Raw genomic sequence first — 7,228 nt, forward strand, 5'->3', positions numbered from 1 at the left:
AGCTTCCTAGAGGAAAGGCACGAGCACAACTACAGGTAGGATCATTTGTCAGTCAAGCTGGGGAGAACTATGACACCATCAAAAACACCAAGAGGGGGTTGCTTTCCAAATGAAGTCAAGTGCTGTCAAAAACTGCTTTCCCAGCATAGTCTTGGCCCTTCCACAAGATGCAGTAAGCACAATGGGTTTCCATAGATTTCCCAAACACCACCATATCCTTATAAAAGGTAGAAGAGCTGAGAACAAGAGCAATCAGAACTTAAGCCACTGTCACAAGTGAAGCAAGATGCCGAGGCCCGTGCTGCTGGCAACAGCCATCTCAGGGCTGGCTCACCAAAAATGAGAGCATACCTTGAGAGCAAGGAGGACTGTGGACTTTGCAGCAATCCAGCAGCACATCTGGCAGTAGAGCCCTCTGGTGTCTTCACCATCTCAGTGCAGTGGCTGCTCAAAATTCCCCTTTTCATTTGCTAGGAGAAGGAAGGCACCACCAGGACCAAACCCCTCAGAATAGTTATTTTTCTTACCCCATTCACCTGACTCTGTCCTTATGCTCTCACAGAATGCCACAACTGTGCATGCTGGGCATATGAGAGCAGGTCAAACTCAGGGAAAGTTCAAGGTGGGGAGGTTTTCTAGTAATTGGTTTGTAGGGCTTCATAGAGACACAAGGTAGGCATCCAGGGAGGCTGGAGCAAGAGAAGTGGGTGTTTTGTTCACTGGCCTTTGTGAAAAATGGTGCTGCAGAGGTCAGCATTCCCCTTGGGCACTGCATAACTTTTAGACTACAATATTGCATTGAGATGAATACGATAAATGAGGAGTGGACAGTTGTCTTGGGCACCATGCAGACACAGGCATTTCTATTGTTGACTTAGAAACAGTTTGGACTTCTAAAGAGATTGGGGTTTTATTTTTTAATTCAGAAAGCAAAATATTAGGTCTTACTAGAGATTTTGTAGCTGCAACTTTGCACATGGCAGTTTGATTTCCAGTCACACTACCAGCTCGAAAGATGTTGTAATACTTGAACACGCCAAAGGCATGTCAGCAGCACTAGGCTGGTTTAAACTTTTGAAAGGGGTAGTAAGAACTTCTGACTCATTTGTTCAGAAGACTAATTACCTTTCCATCGAAAGGGCTGAAGTTCAAATAAGTTCAGTGTAACCAGGCTGGATCTCTGGTGATCCTTTGGTACCCTAAGAATTTCACTTGCTCAGGTGTGGATATGCTGGCTGCTGCATCCTGAAGTGAGACAGCATTATTTGGAAAGTGCCCCTCAGACAGGATTTTTTAAACCGCCCTCAGAAAAGACAGGATCAAACAGTTTGGAGCAAAAAGCACTCCTGCAACATGGACAGTGCCTGCATGGGATGTCTGGAGACAGTCCTTAGCTTTAATCCAGAAAGGGCACCACACCTCTCCTAGCCTGGGAGGAAAGGCAGGTGTCTGCAGCTGCACTCCATTCTGCAAGCCTTAGAGCCAGGGTCATTTGCCTATGAGACAAGAACACCCACTGCAGAAAACAAAGTTCCTTTATATGTCAAAGGCTGGGTGGAAACAATTTTCAGCTTGTTGGAGACAGGAACATCAATTATCCTCGCAGACAATTCAGACAGGGACTGATTAAGTAACATACCAGGATGACAAGTGCCAGCTAAAACTCTGAAAGAGGGAAATTGAACCACATTTTAAAAAGGTGCTTAGGGCAAATTTAAGTGAATGGGAAGTTGGCATTTTTATGGGGAGAGCACCAAGTGCTGCAATTCTTTCCTTCCCCACCCAGTCAACTGCCTGCAAAAGGCATCTTTTTGACAGCAGTAGAGAAAAACATGACAGCAAACAGGCTGCCAGAAGAGTAGGAATTCACCTAGGATAAGGCCACTCCATGTAATTTCTGTATTCAAAATTCAGTGTGCTGCACTGCAGTAATAGCTCAGATGAAAAGCAGAATTTGCAGGATCTCCCAGTGTTATCTCCAGCTGCTAGGAACAAGCAGTAAACCTTAAGAGGTCCTTGCTTATATTGCTGGGGAAGTCGGAGTGCTAGTGTTTCTAATCACAGAAACAGGGGTTCATTTACAAAGCAAAGCTGTAATCCTGTAGCAGTAAAGCAGGTGTGAAATGCACCTCTCTGGCAGAGGAGCCTTTGGAGCTGCAGCATGTGTACAGTGTGCTGCAAAGAACACACCACTCAAAGGAGCCGAGCGCTGGCATCAGTTACCACGGTCCCTGCAGTACCACTGGGAGACTGCTGCCAACTGTTTCGACAAGCAGGCTCAGGGAGATGACTTTAGTGTTGCTCCTCAAACACATGCAACTCCAAAAGCAGTGGGAATGAATGATGCAATGAGGCCACCGGCTTGCCAGCTGGAAGGGAAGCACTGGTGGTGTCCCCAGCATGAGTGGGAGGGAAGAATACATGGCAGGTGGATGCCACATCACCCATTTTTTTCCTGATCAGCTCCATCCTGCTGATTTCAGCAACAAGCTGAATTAGGACCCCTGGCTAGGATTTAACAGGAATCATTGCCCCACGGAGAAGCAAGATTCAGCTGATCAGCTTTCCCTCTTGCAGACATTAAGAAATAGGGCTGCCTCTATATTTCAGCTGAGTATTGCTTAGTCAGGGGTAGCCACCCGCCCGTATTCCTCTGCTGTGCAAAAGCAGCCAACTTCCCACTGAGCTCACAAGCCTGCCTGACTTTCTTCCTGCAGCCCCCGTGCCCTCATGTGCTGTGAGTGGAGTTTTGTAACAGATGTGTATACTTGTGCCTGACGTGGAAGGGAGAGATTACTTGGGATTTCTCAAAATACACAAGTTAAGGATGCTCTGAGAAACTGCCAGCTGCAACCAAATCTCACTTCGTATAACAAAGCTGTGGAGCCCAAGGCCATGGTACAGTTTGGAAGTGAAGAGCACAAATTATTTCAGAAAGAGATCTGACAAATTCTTGGAGGCTAAAGACACTGGTAACTATTAAACACAATGGTGCATGTGCAATCTTCATCTCAGAAAGTTTCTCAACAGCTGTTTGCCAGAAATGAGGAGGTTATGCCAAGAGACAGAGGACTTTGTAATTGCTCAGTTACTCAATGGGTCTGTCGTTGATGGCAATGCAAGATGAGATACTTCACTGCAGAAGACAGGGCCAGAGCCCCCAAGGCAGTTGTTTGGTTTAAACACTTACTTCCACACAAGCCAAGGGTGTTACCACCAGTTCACAAGTGCACCTTGGTTCTGCACAGCCAACGCAGAAGTATTTGCTGTCTTTACAAGATATTGGATCATGTCCTTTGTTCTAAGACAGGATTATTATAGGTAGTAACCGATAAGGCCTAATTGATAATTGAGAAAGCCAAATTAAAATTAAAAGAAAAAGAATTTATTTCGCAAATCAAAATACAATTGCTGACAGCCACAATCAAAAGGGACAGCATCGAGCCCGGGTCTCGGCACTGGGTGAACGTAGATCCGACCTCTATCGCATCGGAACCCCCAGTGTTCACAAAGTCTTGTCTGGTGAGCCTAGGTTATATACTGTTTTTCATGCCCCAAGCAGAGTTCCTCTTGTTCTTTTCTTTCCTTTGAATATTCATGCAATCTCTTTTCTCTGTCCAGTGTTGGAAGAAGCCTGTCTCCAGGTGGACAAAGCTGTCTCTGGGAGGACAAAACCGTCTCCAGGAAAAGATGAATGGTAAATTTCAAGTTATGGGAACTAGACATTGGGATGCAAGTTCTAGGCTATCTTCGGTTATTTCAATCTTGAGTCGTTATTGGCCATTGATTGCTTGGGTGTTCTGAAATCGCCCAATGCTTCCGCAGGGCTAGTCCCTTCACTTGCTAATTTGGAACTCGATTCAGTGACCACCTGTGATTTCACAATGCAGTGAGGCAAATCCTCTCTCCAGCCCCTACGTGTGATTTCTAAACCTTAGTACTGTCGCTGTAGGACACAAAGTGAACGACACGCACACTGCTGTTCTCAAGGTGAAGGTTTATTTTCTGATCTCAAGGTTTATTTTCTGACTCCAACATTTATAGTTTTCCAAAAGTGACAGTGGATTGGAGGGTGACAGCGCCACCTCTCCAATGACACTGGACAAACCAACAGTCCATCAAATTACTCCTCCTCCATAAAAGAATGCAAAACAATGAGTTATTTACAGAAAGTGTGTGAGAAAGTTCGTCACAAGAATGTAAACATCAGAAGGCTTAGAAAATCTTAAAAAATCAGGGCGACAGGTACTATTTCTGACAGGTGTTATAAGTATATCAAAATTCATAGGTGGATAAAACATTATTATGATATAAATATATTAAATGTAGTTTTATTACAAGGATATTCACTGATAAATGAAATATAGTTACATTGACCAAAGGTAGAAACTGCTAAAGGAAACATGCCCAGACTAGTCGCCAGAGCCAAAAGGGGGGCCTACACAGAAACTGTCAGGATTGGGAAACCCGGTTGCCTCACACATACAACCTATAGAAATACTGAATTTACATGTGAAGAAGGGGAGGCTGCAGGAACTGGAGATCTTGATCAAGGAGCAAGATATCAGTTGCCCACCTGGCCACTGATGTCTAAAAGATAGCAGAACAATAACCAACTTAAACATGAATAGACAGTTCTGGGAAATGTACTAAACACTTGAAAGCCTGTGCTGGGAACCACTATTCAACATGTATGTGTTCCAGGACTCGGTGTGTGTATTGTGAAACAGCTTCTGTTCCAAGGGGAGACAAGGTTCTGCAAGGAACAGAAAGAGGAGATGAATATGGATAGAGGCACCGGAGACTGGACTGTCTACACATCTGATAGCATTATCCATGGACCAGAGGAACATCGAGAAACCATCGGATCAAGAAAAGAACAAAGAAAATCATAGCTCCGGGCAAGAAAAAGAGTATAAGAACTGGACTCAAACTCGAGCAAATCGTGCCACTACCTTCTCTGACACGACAGGGGCTCAGAGCTTCGTACGTGTGTCACCCAGAGCCAAAGTCACGGGCTTGGCTCTGTCCTTCCGACTCTTGGCTGGCTTAAATTGTAAATTCAAACGCAAAATAAATTTTATACTTTGTTATTTTATCATAATTTGGCTTTTGCAAATTATTGATCAGGCTTAATTGGCATTTCATTTATAACACAGGCATCTTACAAATACAATTTATTTCATACATACATTTTTATAAGTACAAATTTACTCTAATATTTATTACAGGATCAACTGCAATCTCTACATGACTCTCTACATGAATCCTGACAGGTTTTAAAACTTTTCTTCAAACCATCCATGACAAAGTCTCTAGAAATTCCCTGGGTGCTCTGTTTCCAAGTCCAAATAGCCTTACTGCTTGAAACAGCCTTCCTAATGTTATGAATGAAATTGCCAATCAAATAGAATCAATAATTTGCAAGAGCCAAATTATGATAAAATAACAAAGTATAAAATTTATTTCGCGATCGAATGACAAAATCTGGGTCAGCCATGAATCAGACAGAGTCTAGCCTGGGAATAGAGCCTGGGTGACACGCTACGCAGCTCTGAGCCCTGGATGCCTCAGAGTGGAGCGGCACACCACTGCGATTTTGAGTTCAGTTCTTATACTCTTTTTCTTGCCGCAGGCCAGGATGTCCTTTGTCCTTTTCTTAATCAAGTAAGTCCAAAAAAGCTTCTCTGGTCCAGGATAATGCTATCAGATGAAGGATGGTCCAGCTCTCGATGTCTTGGGAATAATTCATCGACTTCTTGTCTTGTGCTAGACAGAACTCGAAAGAACCGTATTTGCAATACACAAAACTCTATGTCTGGTTAGATATACAAGTCAAACAGTCCCTTACTGAAAATCCCTTACATGTTAAGAGATTTCCCAGAAACAGATTACAAGCCTGAATGCATTTTCCTTGTCGGTATTGTACCCCTCCCTCCGGTCGTCAGCAGCCAGGTGTGTTGCTGATGGCGTACTTCTTTACTCAACTAAAAACTTCGAAACTCTGTGTTGCTGTTTTTACTTCACACGTAAATGTAGTCCTTCTGTGTGGTATGTGTGTCCATCGGTTTCCCAATCTTGCAGGCTGCTTTTCCTTGGTTTCCTTAAAACATGCCCAGACAAGATTCCTCATGGTAAAATTCAACTTCTGAATTCCTGTAACTATTTCTAACTTATTTATATCATACTTCACACTTATAACTATATTATATTCAATATAACATTTATTATTTTATGAATTTTTACTCTATTCATAACACTAACACTGACCTAACCTTTACCTTCCCACAAATGGGAAAAATAAAAAGATGCTACTTTTTAGTGGTCTGAACTGACATCTCTGTCTTGTTTACTCTTAGGCAGTGTTAAAAGCATATAGAGCCAAGCAGAATACAAGTTAGCCCCCAGCCAGCAGGTATAGGTTCTTCTCACATTGTACTACACCACTCCAAAAAGCAAAACAGTGTTTGCATGCTTTATGTGCAGTAAGATTATACATACATGCTGTGTTTTGATCAGAACTGAAAGAAACAGGAATAGAAGGCTTCCCAGAGGACAGACACAAGGAAAGGCTGTTCAGCCAGTGATAATTTTCATTCCCACCAAAAACAAGACAAACCTGCATAAGGGATATAAGTTTGAGTATATGGGAAAACAATTTAAAGGTGAAATCTGAAGTGAGAAATGTGCTTGAGATCAGCAGTGGCTGTCAAGCAAGCCAGCCCTTTAGTCCTCCCTTGGGGGAATGTCCAGCATAAAACTGTTTCAAGTTATACTAACGTTTTAAGTAATTGCCTCTCTGGCTGTCACCAGTGAAATCCTCTTCCTACTTGATAGTTCAGGAATGACAGTTTATCTCCTCAAGGTGTAGAGTGCTCAAACTTGCTCCCTGTTTGCAGGGGTTCAACCTCACACTGTAACCATGCTCGCTGAATCCTGATGCTGTGAGGAAGTGACAAATGGCTCTGGTGCTCACTAGGTCTGGTGTGTCATGCAGGGCATCTGAATATAATGCCTAAGGAGTTGTAGTCATTTGTTTGCAATTTAAAAGTCAGTCCTGATTTCCTGAAGAAAATAAGCATTTTGTAGGTTTTAAATACTATTCTTCATGGTACTGTTGTCCATGCAATTTTAGGAGGAATAGGTTCTACAATATAACATTTTCCTTGGGCACATGTGCAAAAGTACAGGAAAGACAAAAGCCATGCTCTCAATTCTCTCATCTCCC

Source organism: Motacilla alba, chromosome 1A, assembly GCF_015832195.1.
Source record: "Motacilla alba alba isolate MOTALB_02 chromosome 1A, Motacilla_alba_V1.0_pri, whole genome shotgun sequence".
Lineage (NCBI taxonomy): Eukaryota > Metazoa > Chordata > Aves > Passeriformes > Motacillidae > Motacilla > Motacilla alba.